The sequence below is a fragment of the Chelmon rostratus genome, chromosome 10 (assembly GCF_017976325.1).
Source record: "Chelmon rostratus isolate fCheRos1 chromosome 10, fCheRos1.pri, whole genome shotgun sequence".
Taxonomy (NCBI): domain Eukaryota; kingdom Metazoa; phylum Chordata; class Actinopteri; order Chaetodontiformes; family Chaetodontidae; genus Chelmon; species Chelmon rostratus.
The window spans coordinates 8,252,319-8,269,894 of NC_055667.1; positions in this window are offsets into that span (position 1 = coordinate 8,252,319).

Genomic DNA, 17,576 nt, shown 5'->3' on the forward strand with positions numbered 1-17,576 from the left:
ATTCAAAGCTTTTTTAACTGGTGTGACATACTTACTTGCATCACTGGGGAGCATGAATTGCAGTTTTACCTGCTCGCCAGCTGTGAGTTTGAAGTAATGCAAATGTGTTAAATCGCAAACCTGAATTACAGACCTTTTACTCGTGGCCTTTTCAATTTGTGCAAAACAAAATCTGAAAATGCTTTTTCATTGGGCTGAGGTGGGAGAAGTTGGTATATCACGAAAAGCAAAATGCGACAAAGAGTAATGGAAACAGACTCAGTGAATAAATCATGATGTACATGAAGCATGTGACTTAAACATCCACTGAAGAGACGGAAACTAGCAGCAGACTAAAATTTCAGATCTGTGTGGAGTGATGAGAAGACCCTGACGTTCATCAAATGAACTGGCTTTCTGTGGTCATGTCTCAGGCCATCAAGAGAATTTAAGTCCAAAATTCACTCTCTGTTTAGGTGTTGTGGTCTCCATCAACTCCTGAAGGAAACATCTTGCAGGGTCGACTTGACCACAAGGACCCAAGACCTGAACCTTGACCCATATGGGTACGTTTTATATGACCAGTCGGGTCCATGTGTGTGTCTGTGTGTGTACGTATTCTAACTAAATATTAATGTTAACTTGCAATCAGCTGTGACATTACAGCTGATAGTCTCCCAGCTGGGTTTGGATCTGGCATTCCTCAGTTCTGCACGGGTCCGGGTCCCCAAATGATATACCAAAAATAATTTGAAACATGGACTCATCAGATCACAGCACGCTTGCTGGCAGCGTTTCTGGCTTTTGCTTTGCTCGTGTTCACTGAGAAGATTTTCCAAAGTATTCTGAGCCCAAGTGGTAATATCCATTATACAATCATATCAGTTTTTAATGCAGGGATCGAGGGAATCGATCACATGGTCCCAGTCTTTTGTTCCCTACTGTCCCAACTTGTTTGAAACATGTCATTGGCATCAAATAGGATTTTTTAAGTCATTGCATTCTGTCTTTATTTACATTCTACTCCGAGTCCTAATGTTTTTGGAATCAGGGTTGTGGGTAAAGCACAATAATAAGAACATTAACGATGGATCTGTTCTATTCAAGTGTCCCAGTAAGCTGTGACAGTGTGACGGTGAGCGGGGGTGCACAATACCAGGACCCTGAAACTGAAGCAGCTAAAAGGAATTCAGTCATCGAGAATTTTATTATTTACAATTTTGACGTGTCAAAATGTCTCCTGTGAAAAAGCTCTTTTATTAATGTTGGCCACAGTTGAAATTCTTTGTTCCTGCTGTAAATTAAGCTAACAACAGCTGCTGTCCCCCATGAAGGTGCAAGCTATAAATTTCAGAGAGCTGACTTTCAAGCCTATAGCGTATAAGTGTTTGACATTTAAAACACAGGGCTTCAGTGGAGAACTGAGCTACACACTGAGCGAGGTCTAATAAATTAAGTGAAGGATAGTACCCTCTGTGTATGAGGTGAATTTTCCATGACTGCACCGAATGGCACATAACCTCGAGAAATGACTGTCGTTTTGTTGTCGGTGCAACATGTTGGAACATGAAGCAACAGTAGCAAGTTGTTGTGTAAGTGAATGGTCTGACAGTGGAAGGAGAACAGTGGAAACAGGTTTTATCAGACATGATCGTCTCTATCTGCCAGCCAGTCATTCATTCACAGCTGATACCGTGAAGATTTACACTCGCCCTGCCGAGGCTCTGAATAAACAGGATGAGTCAGAAATGATTAATAGCCGTTCTTATGATCTGGATAAGAAAACATTATGCCGCAGAAAAGTCGAAAACATTTTCACATGAACTCGCTTCTAGGAAATTGTACTTTTGTTTGGGCAGTTTAAACAGATAAATGACTTTTTTCACAGCTTCAACTCTTCAGACATTCTTGTTTCCATTCTTTACATTCTGAAAGGTGCAAATCTAATATTTCCAATCAGTATACCTCTTAGTTTATTGTGTGTTATGGTGTGGCCACTATGCCTATATACTATGGCTACTTGACAGGCCGTGATGTAAAGAACACTGGCTTCATCATTTGTTTATAATGAGTCAGCTCTCCTGACATAATCTATCCTCAACAGCGACTACACTCTGCATGAGAGCAGTTTGTGCATTAGTGTGTGAGGGTGTGTGTGTTTCGGCCCATGACTGTACATAAACATGTCTGTGCATGCGTACACACATGCATGATATGCCAGAAAGCTTGTAGAGACTATCAGCTCCTTTGTCAGTGTCACGAGCAGAGCAGCAAACCTTTCCTCGAGTGTGGAGCCCTTTTGAAGCATTGCATGTTTGCAGTAATTAAGCTGCCGTAAAACTGACACCTGTTAATGTGCTTCTAATCCAGGGAGTGATTTGCAGGCCTTGTCGGACGGTTTTTCCACTTATTCATACACTGCCCATTTAAAATGAATGATTAAACCTCCCAAAGCAGGTCCTGTGGGGCATTCCCAAGGTTTCTTGTTCAGCAGTTCTAAATGTTTTGACTTTTTGATTTCAGTCGACGAGGAATGCAGGACAAATAGCAAAAGTGAGGAAAAGAGGAAGAGGAAGGCAACAACACTGTATGCAGCACAGTAGGAATTCTAGTCATGTTGGATGATTTGGCAACTCTTATTTTAAGTCAATTGCCAACATTTAGTGCCAGTGCAGGAAGAAGAGTACCTTCATTTGAAGCAAAAGCAAAGCTAAGCCATGTGGACGTTGTGGGTGAGGGATGGGCGCACAGCGCGTCCAGCATTCAGTCCAGAGGCTGGGGTCAGGTTACCTCAAGTTGTCTCACTTTATTCATGGTTACCAAGCATGGATACTGCAGGAGTAAGTCATCTTCTTTTGGTACAGTGTTTCAAATACACTGGTATTGTAAGTGTTCTGGTCCAATATTTCTACTAGTAAGGCTCCAGTCCAAAATCCCAAGAAATCACCATATTGGACAGATTATGAATCTCAAACGTCCAATGCCAATGTTCTCTGCCAGTGTAAGCAGCGTGCCCTTTATGTGGGGAAGATTCTTTGTAACCTGCAAGGCATCAGTGTGCTATCTCTTGGTAGTTTGTCTTGTCTTCTTCTACTGTAGACTGGGTTCTTTATGTGTGTTTCAGAAAGATTTCAGATACGGAAGATGGCACAGCTCAGCGCAAACGTAATTTTCAAGAATAGGTTCATATTGAAATGTGTCCAATTTATTTTTTCAAGCAAAAACTCATAAAATAACAGTCAGTGTGGTCTGTTGCATAACATCCTAATAGCTTGCAGCCAGCAGTAGCCACTAGCAGGTTAGCTCTCTAGCAGTAGTGCGAGCTTGGTTACCCCCCTGTGTTATGTAACCCTCACCTTGCAGGTTGTAGTCGTCTGTCAGCAGTCTCCCCTTTATGTAGCATGGTAGAGAGGTGGGGTAGCGTGTCTGAGTCCGACTGTCCTGCAAGAGACCAGAGTTTGCAGTTAGTTGCCGAACCTTAATGGTAGCTGAGTCATAGTTTATTTCCACAGCCACAATCCATGGCTAACCTTAGCCAGACCGTATTATGCACAGATGTTTTGACAGTAAGGGAAACTTGTGAGGAACAAATGAAAGATTGATTATTTACCCCATGTCGAGTCGTGTATAATGCCTTGAAACTTAAGATGCTTTAAGTTATTCGATATTATTCCTCTGATATATTATTTATGTGTGTCATACAAAGACCAAAGGGAAAGCCTTATCGCTCCCAACCCTTTAGAGAGACAAACAAGAATGTGTTTGAGAACGGAGTTTGGCCTGAGGGGCCACTGATTGGGAAGCCCAATTAAACCAATGACGCATGAACATAAATCTGAGGCATTATATGTAGGTTGGAGCTTGAATCTGTTGCCAGAGGTCACTCGGTGCCTTTCACTTTGGATTTCCACGAAAAGAAAAAAATCTTCCTTCCATGCAGAGTGTTTTCTCTGACCTCAGAATAAATGCATCAGCTATGCTCCGCTCCTCCAATCTTTCTGATGTTGGAACTGCGCCGACTGCATACATCGGTTTATGTAACTTTCCGAAACAACGGCCGCCGCTCCACGCAGTGATTGGACGGGCGTGTGGAGGTAAAGAAGGCAGGGTTTGAACTTCCCTTTTCGAGCTCTCGTTTTTACATTTGTTGCACAGCTGCTTCGATCGCTTTTGCGATGGCCAACACGATGAATGCCTTTGAGACTGTCTGACAGTGTGTGTTCAGTTCCCTCTCTGTACAATTCATCACACCTCACATGTTACTATGACAACAGGCTTTTTTCAGGACAACTTGAAACACTTTTGTCTTTATTTTTTATTTTAGACTTTTGATGACACGTCGCCTCAGTTCAAATCATACTGAGCCTGTCACTCAGCAGCTCCGACATTGACTACACCCCTTTGTGACCTCATCACTCTCTATGTTAATCAGGGTTTTGGTCTCAAGCTGTGTGGGAAAAATCAAAACATCTTTATACCTGTTATCCAGCAGCAGCAGTCTGTGGGCGGGCGTAATGCATAGCTGAAACAGTTATTGCAGCAGTTCAGAAGTAATGGAGGTAAGCTGCAAGAAGTCCATTATTCATCATGGATTGCTGTGTGTGGCAGTTTATATGTAGCAGACTCACAGGAACAAGTTGTTCTGAAGTCTGTTCATTTTAACAGTTTCGTTCATTTTACTCTGAGAATACACAATAACAGTGGTCTGTAGTGTCATGACAGTTAATGAGCTCATTTCCATCTGCTGATCTCTTGAACAGCACGTCGAGAACGGTCAGCAAAACCCTCATAACATTATTGTTTTATTATGGTCATTGAATTGTAACGTACAGGAAACTTCTTTATAGCTAATAGTTTATCAGACAAACACCGTTTTGCATTTCGCTGTCACTGTTGACAATAAGTCGGGTGATGTTGAAGTCATTAAACACAGTTTAACTTCAGCTACAATAACAAGGTCACTCCTCCTTAAATGTAATGTTTGCCAAAGGTGGACATGTATGCAAGCAATTTTAACACTTAGCTATTAAGTTTACCTCGAATTATGGAGGTTAGCTTCATTAGCAGCAACTTTGCACACCAAAGCCAGGAGCCAGGTGCAGTCAGGTAGCCAGTATAGGCAGACATGTGTAGGGTCCTCGGGTTCTCAGTCAGATCCACAGCTCGCTCCTCGTCAGCGCCTAAAATGAGGCAACAACACAAATAAACAACAACACAAAGAAATACATACATATAGAGACATTAGTGTTGCCCCATATTGTTGCTAAATTAAGTTTCCTTCTATATTGACAATTTGAACTTGAGGCTTTGCAGCCACATACACACACATTAGTCTCTTATGTAATGATGTGTATGTGGGTGTGTGCTTGTGTGTGGCTTGGCTTACATCTATATGTTCATACTCCTGCACATGGGAGCCATATAAAAAGCAATACCTTCACCGCCCTCCCACCCTCGCCACCTTTTACCACACGTTATTTACAGCTGCATAGGAGCTCTGCGGCTACATCACCCTTATTTACGCTGCAGCACTTTCGGAAAAGAAGCCACGACACACAACGAGCACAAACACGCGCGCTTTGAAAGGCACAGCAGAGTGCTGTAAAACGGCGAGCAGAGGAAACATAACACACTTGTGCTGAGCTCTCTCATTCCTTGTTGCCCTCAGGTCTTGTGAATGTAAGGAATTCACAGCGAGGGGTGGAGGAAAAATGCTGTTTGCTAGCGCCGCGTCTGCTGTTCCGCACATGGAGAGAAGTGTGACACACATTCAATCACACACGGACGTGTACCCAGCAGGAGGCTTTTTAACCAGACTCACGCACAGGCACGTGCGCGCTTGCGGTTCTTGAGCGCGCGCAAACACCGGCAAAAGCATTGAAGTGCGCACGGATAACACACAAATGCGCACCGACACACAACAGGAGACCTGTTAAGTAAGCCCATAATAGCTTTCATCGTCTGCTTTCATGTAGCATGTTCCGACACAGGCTTGCGTCTGTCAGGCCGGGCGTCAGCCGTGCACACTGCTGCATGCCACTCGTACAGTTTTCACCTCAGGACACAATCTGTCTTATGGAGGATTAAATTCATAAGAAGAATGGATCATTAAAAAACATTAATTTATTTATTATCCTGTAAAAAGACAATGACTTTTGAGCTATTACATTACATTACAGTTTTTTTCCCAGTGTTGGTCCCTTGTCATATCAGGGTTGCACCTCCATGTCTGCCTTTCATCAAAATGTGGAATTTACAATAATAGTAGAGTTTTTTTTGTTTTTTTGTTTGTTTTTTTTGCGAGTGCTTGGGCTTCCACACATGGCCTGAGATTCAAGATTACTTGAATGCTGCTGATGAAATGAGCTACAATAACGTAATGCTGTCCAAAGTGAGCTGACTTCAGCTTTGTTGGCACAGTGGTGACCCGCTGAAGTTCCCCCCTCATTCACAGTATATGGAGCTCTCTTCTTCTCCAGGCATTGTGGCCAACAGTGCATCAAAGCACCCATGTCTGCTGTTTTAACATCACATACACTGGTGGCGTGTTGACGCAGGAAGGCAGCAATTTCACCAAATATAGCCATCTAGACATGCCAAGTGCTACTTCTGTGCGCATGTTGAGCTTTACTGCAGACATCTGCAAGCGCAGCAGAGAGAAGGAGAGAGGTGGTGAAGAAAGAAAAAGTGTCGGGGAGGGGCACATGGCAAAACAGGAACAACAAGCACTTGAAATCTTGGCTAATGCCAAAAGATGAGTTCGCAAGCACAAAAAATGTCTCCCACCGCACTTGAGTAGTAAAAATATGTTTGTTTTACTTCGCTTCAGCCGCAGTAAAGAAGAACATTTTACCACTGGATACATTACACTCAACCACACAACCTCTCAGCTGACAGCGGATTAGACATTAATGTCCCAGGCCCAGAGGCGGTGGATGAGTTTTACACACCTCTGGCTCTGACTTGTTTACACTGGGGAGACATTAAGCCCAGCGGGATGCAAAACCCCAAACGAACCCTCTGACTCAGCCTCTCGCTTCGCGCACCAAAAGATGTCGGCAATATAGTTTTGACTGTCGCATGTCTGCTTTAACGTGGCTTAATGCGAGCAAATGCAGCAAGCGGTTGGTTTCACTCCAGCTCCAGGTACGCTTCTCTGCAGCTGACCTCTGACGTCCGTTTGGAGGGGTGCGAGAGAGGAGATAATTGTCCTGCAGGGATCAGTGAAGTATTGCAAAATCAGGTTTGGGGGTAGATTTTTCCTTCAAGTTCCTGGCGTACTTGTTTCCGTGAGTGCTGGCTTGTGTTCACTGAGTCCACTGAGTGTGGCGGAAAATAAAGTCAAAACACAAGCCCCTTTCATAGAACACCTTGGGAAGTTTACTTTTCCTGTGTGTGTGTGCGTGTGTCTGTGTGTGTGTGTGTGTGTGTGACAAAGACAGAGCTGTGTCTTCACGCATGTGTGTTTTCTCAGCAGGTAGAATGCACTATATTTACACACACACACACACACACACACACACACGTGGGGGGTAAAAGGAAGGGAGCATTTTACCTAATAGATCTCATCTGTTCGACTTTGTTACGCGACTCAAGTTACCTCCCAGTCATTTACTGTAACTCGGCGGAGCGAGGTTGAAATCCCGCACTGGTTTCCAGAACAATCTGGCTCTGCAGAAACGTCAGGAATCACAGGAAAGCTGACTTGGTCCCATGTCTTTATTTAGACGCCAGAAAAGCTGGCACTTTAGACCACTGAGCCATCCTAACGGCCAGCGTGTGTGTGAAGGATACAAAAGCGAAAAAAAAAAAATGTTATTGCTCTCCAGTGCGACTCCAGATTTGCTCTACAGAACGGAGCTCTGTGGCTGGATTAGTTTACACAACATGTGTCATGCTGAGCAGAATTCAGTGAGGGACTGAGAGATAAAAGAAAGGGTCTGCTGCTATGAAATGTAATGTCTTGGCTCCAAATGATGCCTGTGGGCCTCAGCATGAGGCTAATTGAACAGCTTAAACAGGGCTGTCTTACATCACTGATACTCAACATCTTTAGTATTTTCATGTCTTAACGTAAAAGGGAGGATGACATGCTTCTCTGAGGATCGAGCAAAAACACACATGTTGATGGTTTGTAGTTCCTGATTAAGTAGCTTGACAGAGGAGGCACATACAGGGAGCTGCCAAAGCAGAAAAAATATCCACTTATATTACACACACTGATTCTTAAAGTTTGCTCACACTTTGGAAGGAAACAGCCCTGGGCAACAACAACATGTGACGAGCGAGTCATACAGACCAAACACAGACTCATTCGCATCAAGCCAACATCAAAGACATCTCTGAAAGCTTCCCTCAGACCATTAATTACTCGCTCTGTTATCTTCTTTTAATCTGTCCCTTGCCGATCAGCCTCCATTTTTTTGAGTTTTTTCAAAGCAGCTAAGTGATCTTTGTGACTAGGTCCCCATTGCTGTGTTGCTTTGGCTCTGCAAATCATACAGATTACTTGTTGACCACTTCTCAGTTATGTGTCACCGGTTGATGAAGGTTGAGTTCCTGTAGTTGGAGCTGATTTCTTCGACAGAGATCTACCGATTTTGTAATGACCCGTGCTATGCACGCCGGTTTTGTTTAGTTTTCCTTGTTTGATCCTCATCATTGCCTTATTTAGTTAGTGTTGTCTCAGTCTTGCCATGTTTTATGTAAGAGTTTTTGTATTGTCTTGCCTCATCGTGTTTGTGTTTTGTAAAGTTTCCCATTGTGTGTTCTCTTTGCCTGGTTTTTGTTACATCCTGTTTTATTTTGAAGGTTCTTGTTATGTGTCTTTGGTTTACTTTACTTCCTGTGTTTTCCCTCCTGTGTGATTGTCTGATGTGTTTCACCTGTGCGTCATTAGTGTTCCTCCCTAATGTATTTAAGTCCGTGTCTTCCCTTTGTCCTTGTCGGGTCGTCGTCAGTGCTACCATAGTGTCTTGTCCCCTTTCCGTCTGCCTCAGCCACAGCCACAGAAATAGTAATTGCCATAGTAAGTGTTTGTCGTGTGATTTCTTTGTCATGTCTGCGTCGTGTTCCATGTAAGTTTGTTTCTAGTTTTGTCATCGTCTCTTGTTACCAGTTTTAGTAAGCGTGTTTCTTTAGTGTGGTCTGCGTTACCTTGCCTTTATGTTACCTTGTCGTATTTAGTTTAATCATAGCTATAGCCACAGCCACTGCCAAGATTTCAGCTTTAGTTATAGTCCTAGCCTAGTGAGTGTTTGTTGTAGTGATTCCTTTGTTATGTCCGAGTTGTGTTTCGTGTATGTGTTCATCGTAGAGTTTTCTTAGTTCATGTTCGTGTTTCCGTTCAAGTCTGTGTTATCCCTTTATGTGTCTGAGTTTATGTCTGTGTCATGTCCTGAGTGAGTTTCCGTTTATTGTATTTTCCATAGCCTAGTTTTGTTTCGTAGGTTTTCGCTTGATAGCCGATTTTCTGTTTATTATTGTAGTAATCTGTTTCTTTTGTGACTCTGCATAGTGATTATGTTCCCCTGAGTTTTCAGGCGTGATTTTGTTTCTGTAGTTTTGCCAGTTAAGTTCAAGGTCCTTCACCGTCATTTGTTTCTTCCTCCTACTTTTTCTGTTTACTTTAAGTCATTGATATTTCACTCATAGTCTTGTCTTTGTCTTTAGTCTTGCCGTGTAGTGTGTTAGTGAGTTTCCGGTGTTCCCATAGTCTTTAACTCAGTTGTGTTGCGTGTTAATCCGGTGTTATCTTTGTTCTTTGTGTTTAATAAATTCGTTTATATTGGAATCTACGTCCCCACTGTGTCTGCATCTGGGTTCGACCCATAGTTCCCCTCATAGTTCCCCCTAAGTTCCCCCCTTCCTGACAGATTTCCCGAACACAAGACTGTTCATCTCCTGCACACCAGGTGATATTTCCAAGGAAGGGCCGACCAGACAGCAATTTTATGCAGCATTTTTTAAGGTCAGGGGCAACATGCTGTAAACACAACATATTAGCAATTTTTACACTGATATGGTGAACTTGTTAGCTAGCAGTGACCTGATTTACACGTCCAGCTCATATAGAGTAGTATTAGGATTCATTTCATGTTTTATCCACTAGGTGAGTGCGTATCCAACATTCGCTCTCCTTTTAGCTTTGTTTTTGGTCTCCACCAGCACCTCAGGGAATCTTCTGGCTGTGAAATGCTGCACCGTGTTGACCGGCTGTCTTCTGTTTAGCGCTCAGCAGGTAGTGTACGGTGAGTTATCAGCGCTGTTTCACTGAAAACAGCTGCAGCCCAAAACGAAACTGATGAGAGCGGCCGGAGTAAACAGAACGCTACAGCTGCTGAACCAAAACCCAGATCAGTAAGCTCAAAGGCCCTGTGAAGCTCTGTGGGGCTGAACTGCAGAGATGATAAATATCTGTGATAATGTGAAAATGTCATTGTTAATCTGAAAATACTGATCATAGCCGCTTTAAATAATCTATTATCTGCTTTCCTTAAGGAGAAGATTACCCAGACACCCCATTAAAAAAAACTTTTCTAACGATCATTGCACCTGATTTTGGCCTTCCTCTTGCAGCACTCATGTTTTCAAGCTGAATAAAATTAAAAAACGTGTTCATCTTTTCTGTATAATCCCACATGTTATGATCCTATCAGTGCCGTCAGCCTACCAACAGTAGAGCCTTTTATGGCACAGCTTGAACCTCTTTCTTGACTACTTAACCAAATGACAGTAAAAAAAAAAAAGAGGCAAACTTCAATGATCTCTTCGTCAGTCCGCCTGGTTAAGTGCTCGACCACACCCGTGCAACCAAAGGCAGATTTGTAAGCGGACTCTCGTGGTTGGCTGCGTCCCATGGGTGGACAGGCCATAATTGAGGTGTTTATTGGTGGTCATTTGGCTCAAAATGGGGGAGAATTATTTGAAATTGCAGTAATGAAGGTCATTATTTGGATTTCAAATTTGGTCCGTTCTCACAACCCCATTAGGAGTGCACAGACTGGCTGAACAAATACACATACAGTAGTAATTTAAATATATGGACGAGTACAGTGTGTCCAAATCCATGCTTCACACGCTCGCTGTGACTGCGGCAGGTGAAATAGACGCAACCATGTTGACCGGGTGAAAGCAAGGTTTCCATGAGGAAGTCAGTCAGCTGAGGTATGCACTCCTCACCTTTCACCCCTCCCTTGTACTTGACGTGACTCAGACACAGATTTCTTTCAGTCATAAGCTTGTGTAAGATCAGAATATCTCTCCATGATGCTCTCCTCCAAGCTGAATGCGCCTGGTGTAGGATAACATTTTGTCTATCTTTAAGCATTTATTCTTGCATGCTGTATGAACGTCACCATTGGAATTTGCTGGCCAACATTTTGCTCCTGGCCTCGGTCTAAACACATACATAAAAACTCAACCGCTGCTGCTTGAGTGTTTTCCACAATTCAACAACTGTGTTAGTCTTAACGTGTGTTGGGTGGGAAACCTCGATGTGGAGCATGGTTGATAAGACAGCAGCATTCACACCCTCGTGACTGCAGTTTCTTCTGCAAAAACCGGATCGTTAGTGCTCTTGGGTAATTTTATTTGGATCCCATCGTCCCAACAGCTACTCTTCCTGAGGGTCACGGGGGTCAAAAGGGTCCTATTACTTCCAGTGTATTCCAGTGTTTTTCAATGGTTTAGCCCACGCAAGTTTAAAGGGGTTATAACGAGAGTCACGTGATGCAGGCAGTGGAGATGGCAGCCTAGTCGGAGGCTCCGCAGTCAAGTAGCTTGTTTTATTTAAACTAAGGGTTACATAGTGCTTTATTCTGAAGTCTTAGTGTCACATTTCATGCTGGAACACTCTGAAACTATATTCATGTAGTCACGATGCCCAGTCAGCAGCAAAAATCCGCATCGCGACGCCAGGATGCTAGCAAACCTGGCGAAGCTAGCAAGGATAACACAGCTAAAGCTGGCGGCATAGATAAGGACAACTCGCCATCGCCCTCTGCCAGTCCCAGCACTGGTGCTACCCCCACCGACCAGATGGCCAAGGATATATCGAGCATCTATGAACTCTTGAAGGTAACCTCAGAGACTCAAGAGCGCAAGCTGAATGCTATTCAGCTAGCAACTCAGGCTGTGGAAGCCAAGCTAGCTGAAATTGCTACGCGCATGAACAACGTTGAGTCACGCATAGATTTCCTGGAGGACGCAAACCGGGCGCTGGAAGCTAATCCTCCTGCTACTCAAAGTGAGGTGGAAATCTTGCGACAGAAATTGGACGATTTGGAAAATAGAAGCCGGCGTAATAATCTACGCTTTGTTGGATTTCCGGAGGGATGCGAGGGCTCGGACGCACTCGCGTTTTTACGCAAAGTTATCCCACAGATGCTGAACATTGATTTCCAGGGAGTCCTCGAAATCGACCGTGCACACCGGTCCCTTGCCAGACGCGGACCCGACGGTCAGCCCCCCCAGATCGATCATTGCTAGATTCCTGAGATTCCAAGACAGAGAGCGGATCGCCGGGGCTGCACGGAAGATGGGAAAGGTGCAGTGGAACGAACACCACATTATGGTCTTCCCTGACTACTCCAAACTCGTCGCCGACAAACGGGCCGCTTTTAACCAGTGCAAACGTCTGCTACACGAGCGCCAGATCAAGTTCTCCGTGATGTATCCAGCTGTGCTCAGCCTGAGAGTGGCGGAGGGCAAACGTGAGTTCACAGACTCCAAACAGGCTCTGAAATTCATTCGCTCTCTGCCCGCGTGAGAGTATACTGACTCTTCTATCCGTAAAGTTACAGTTAACAGATACCAGTTGAATTATACAGTTTCTCATTTGCACTGCTGGACACACTTGAATATGAAAGACTGTTAAGTTACTCAAATTTAGCTTACTTCTCTTGGTTACTGTCCTATTACTCCCATCACTCTAGGTTTCGATCTGATTTTGTTGTTTTTGTTTAAACACTACTATCATTAAAGTTACAGTGGGAGCAGGGGCATCATATCAGAAAGTTTTATCATTTTCCTTACTTACTGATTTGCCTTTTATAATTTACTCTCCTACTCCCTGCCTTTTGGGATGAGAAATTCATTTGTTTTGTTCTCTCCTGCTCCTCCCCATCATTTCCATTTGCATTATAAATCAACCTGAAGTTGATGAGGACCTAATGGGAATATATCTCATCCTAGGTAGAATGTACTATGCATCTTTAACTGGATGGGGGGAGAGATGTTTGATACTGACTTGCTCCAAGTATTTTGGCTATGTTTGATTATTAATCGCATATAATCCTTGTACAGTTTTCTGTACTGATGTAGCCCATACTAGCTAGTTACAATTATAGCTGCTTGGCTGCCCTCTTCGTGGGCTGTTGGACTGTTCAGAGTCACGGACCAAGTTTTCTGTGTGTTAGGTTTGGTGCCTTTTGAGCACCTATTGGTGACGACAGTTCATGGTCACCATATAGTTGTATGTATGTTTATGTGCCTTCTTTTTTCTGATTGCTTTGCCCCCCCCCCCCACCCCCCCCCCCCCCCCCCCCCCCCCCCCCCCCCCCCCCCCCCCCCCCCCCCCCCCCCCCCCCCCCCCCCCCCCCCCCCCCCCCCCCCCCCCCCCCCCCCCCCCTTATTTATTTATTTATTTATTTATTTTTTTTTTTTTTTACATTTTTTATTTTTTGCCTTTTTTTTTCCCCCTTGCTTACGTGCATGGTGCTTATTGCTCAGCAATGGTGGTCTTAACGATGGGTTATGCCTCTTATATATATATAGATATACATATGTATATCGGTCACTAGACCTACTCGATGATGCAGGCTGATAAAGGAAGGACTTTGAAACTAATGACATGGAATGTGCGAGGTCTCAATCACCCTATCAAAAGGAAAAAAGTCATAACATTCATTAAGTCGAAAAGATGTGATATAGCATTTCTGCAGGAGACTCATTTACTAACTCAGGACTCTAGGAAGCTCCGCAGAGATTGGGTCGCTCATGTCTCTGCCTCATGCTGGAATAGCCATAGTAGGGGGGTAGCAATTCTAGTTCATAAACGAATACAATTTAAATGTATCAGGGAAAGCATTGATGATGCTGGTCGGGTTCTGTTGCTTCTCTCCGAGATTCAGGGACATAAAGTAATACTAGCTAATGTTTATGCTCCTAATGTTGTTGATCCTACATTTTTTTGGGCAACTAGAATGTAGACTCAATGATATGGGAGACTACCCGATTTTGATGGGCGGTGACTTTAATCAGGTCATGGACAATATATTGGATCGTAGCACCCCTTCACAGCATCAGTACAAATCAATCTCCATTATGCACAAATTGTGTAAAGCTTCTGGTCTAGTTGATGTTTGGCGGCTATTAAACCCTACTACAAGAGATTATACTTTCTACTCTCCGCGCCACAACACATTTTCTAGGATTGATTATTTCTTTGTTTCTGGATTTGGTACCTCCTCCATAGTATCCAGCTCTATTGGTAGCATTATACTCTCCGATCACGCCCCTGTATTTCTTTGTGTGGCTCCTTTCTGCAGTACCCCTAAGTCTCCCAGGTGGAGACTTAATTCCAGCCTTTTGCTTGACCTGAGTTTCAAAGAATCACTAAGAGCTCAAATTAATCTTTTTATAGAAACTAATTTGCCCTCAGCACCATCTGCTGGTGTGGCATGGGAAGCACTTAAGGCTTTTATTAGAGGTCATATAATACAACACGCTTCTTTCAAAAAGAAGTCTAACATAACAAAACAACTTAACTTGGAGAAAAAGATCTATGCAGCTGAGGCTGTATTTAAGCAAAATATGACCCCTTCAAATTTGACCAATCTGACTAGACTAAAATATGAACTTAATTCCATTTTGACTCAGAAGGCTGAGTTTTCCCTCTTCAGAGCAAGGCAAAAACATTTTGAAGAAGGCGACAAAGCAGGAAGATTATTGGCAAGATACATTAAACAGAGAGAGGCTCAGAGCACAATAGCAGCAATTAAGACAGAAGGCGGGGCCCTCACGCGTGATCCCACTGAGATAAGTAAGACATTTAGAGAGTTTTATGCAACACTTTACTCGTCAGAAGCACAAGTTGACCAACAGGAGACACAAGCATTTTTGACCTCTCTTGCTCTCCCCACCTTATCAACGGACCAGGTAAACTTACTTGATGCGCCAATCACAATTCAGGAGATAGCTGATGTTATTAGAGGCCTTCCATCTGGCAAGGCGCCAGGCCCAGATGGCTTCACAGCAGAATTTTTCAAGGCGTATGCTGAAGAGCTGTCTCCTTTACTTTTGCAGATGTATAGTGAGGCTCTGGATAAGGGCAGTCTGCCCCCCACACTTTCTGAGGCATTAATCTCTCTCATTTTAAAAAAAGACAAGGATCCGTTAGACTGTAGAAATTACAGGCCAATCAGTCTGATTAGTTGTGACAGTAAAATTCTTGCTAAGATTCTAGCTGTAAGGCTGGATAAGGTGATCACAAAACTGATCCACCCCGATCAAGTTGGCTTTATTCGCACTCGAAGTCCTGCTGATAATATCAGACGTTTAATTGACATCATGTGGACCTCTCAAAACGTGACCTCTCCTGCTGTAGCCCTCTCATTGGATGCCGAAAAGGCATTCGACAGGGTGGAGTGGCATTTCTTATTCTCCACCCTTGAGGCCTTTGGTTTTGGTAGGATATTTATCAGCTGGGTCAAACTCTTATACACCAATCCCAGGGCTTCAGTGACGACAAATAGCATAATCTCGCAGTCATTTGAGCTCCGGAGAGGTACTAGGCAGGGATGCCCTTTGAGCCCATTACTTTTTGCATTGGCGCTGGAACCTTTAGCAGCAGCTATCCGTAGGGACCCTGACTTTCCAGGTATCCAAGCAGGCAGTAGTACTCATAAACTTATGCTTTATGCGGATGATGCCCTGGTCCTGGTAACAGAGCCAGAACGCTCTCTCCCTGCTTTGTTTAAAATTATTCAATCATTCTCCAAATTATCAGGATACAGAGTGAACTGGGCCAAATCAGAGGCACTTCCTCTGACATCCTACTGTCCTAAGACCTTATTCCAACCTGGGGATTTCTCCTGGCCCCAGTCAGGTATTAAATATTTAGGTATCCTCTTTCCTCCGTCGCTGAATGATTTGGTCCAAGTTAACTTTGAGCCCCTTTTAAACAAATTTAAGATTGATATAGAACGGTGGTCTCCACTGTTACTTTCCCTCTGGGGCAAGGTTAATGTAATAAAAATGAATTGCACCCCCAAATTCAATTACCTTTTACAACCACTCCCAGTGAAGATCCCCCCAAAATATTTTAAGCAGTTCGACAGGTTATGCAACAAATTCCTATGGAACAATAAAAGACCAAGATTAAACTTGAAAAAATTACAGAGGCCAGTAGATCAAGGTGGACTGGGTGTCCCAAATTTACTTTTTTATCATTATGCATTCAGCCTTAGGCACCTGATGCACTGGACGCTTCCTCCTGAGAGAGCACCTCCATGGTTTGGTCTAGAGAGTGGTCTGTGTAACCCACTTCCTCCTATACAGTTCATCACCATTAAGCTTTCTTTAGAGGCACGGACTCACCCTGTTATTTCACATTTGCAGTGGGTGTGGAAAAGATTGGCCTTCCTGTTCGATTTTAATGCAAACCTCCACATAGCAGCCTCCTTATGGAATAACCCTAAACTCTGCATAGGGAAATCCCCCTTTCTCTGGAAGTCATGGGCCAACAATGGAGTCCTGGTCCTTGGAGATCTGTATAATGGGAATACTCTCAAGTCTTTTTCTGATATTAAAACACAATTTCATCTGCCCCAGAATCAGTTTTGGAAGTATTTACAACTCAGACACCTGCTGCTTCACACATTCAGGTCTCTCTCAACACCTCCCCCCACCGCAACTTTTCTTACACAAATAATGAAAATTTTCGGTAGAGGTCATGAAGCTTCAGTGTTCTACTCTATGATTTTAAAACACTCAGACAAAGGTGTGTCTGGCCTTAAATCGATTTGGGAGGGAGATCTGATGGTTACTTTTACAGATAGGGAATGGAGCAGGATCTTACAAAACATGAAAAAGATGTCCAGAGAACTCAGAACCAGGCTTATTCAATTCAAGCTTCTGAACAGAGTCTATTGGACCCCCTCCAGGTTATACAGAGTCAAGTTAAAGCAAGACCCAAACTGCTGGAGATGCCAGAACGGGGAAGGTACCTTAACTCACATGCTTTGGAGCTGTCAAAGAATACAAAACTTTTGGTTTGAAATTCACAGTAATGTAACAAAGATTATAGGACGTGACATCCCCTTCTCCCAGAGTCTGTACATTCTGGGGGACCCGTCCCTACTTGATGACCTCCCACCCCATGTCGCAGAGTGGGTTCAGGCAGCACTGATGCTGGGGCGCAAGCTTATTATTTCAGAATGGAAGGCATCTTCACCCCCCCCAGTCAGCCTCTGGCATACTCACTTAGCCCAATTAGCTGCTTTGGAGGGCCTATCATATAGACTAATAGATAGAGTGGAATACTTCAATCTGAAATGGGAACGATACCTACTGTCGCTGAGCACGTAATCATGTGA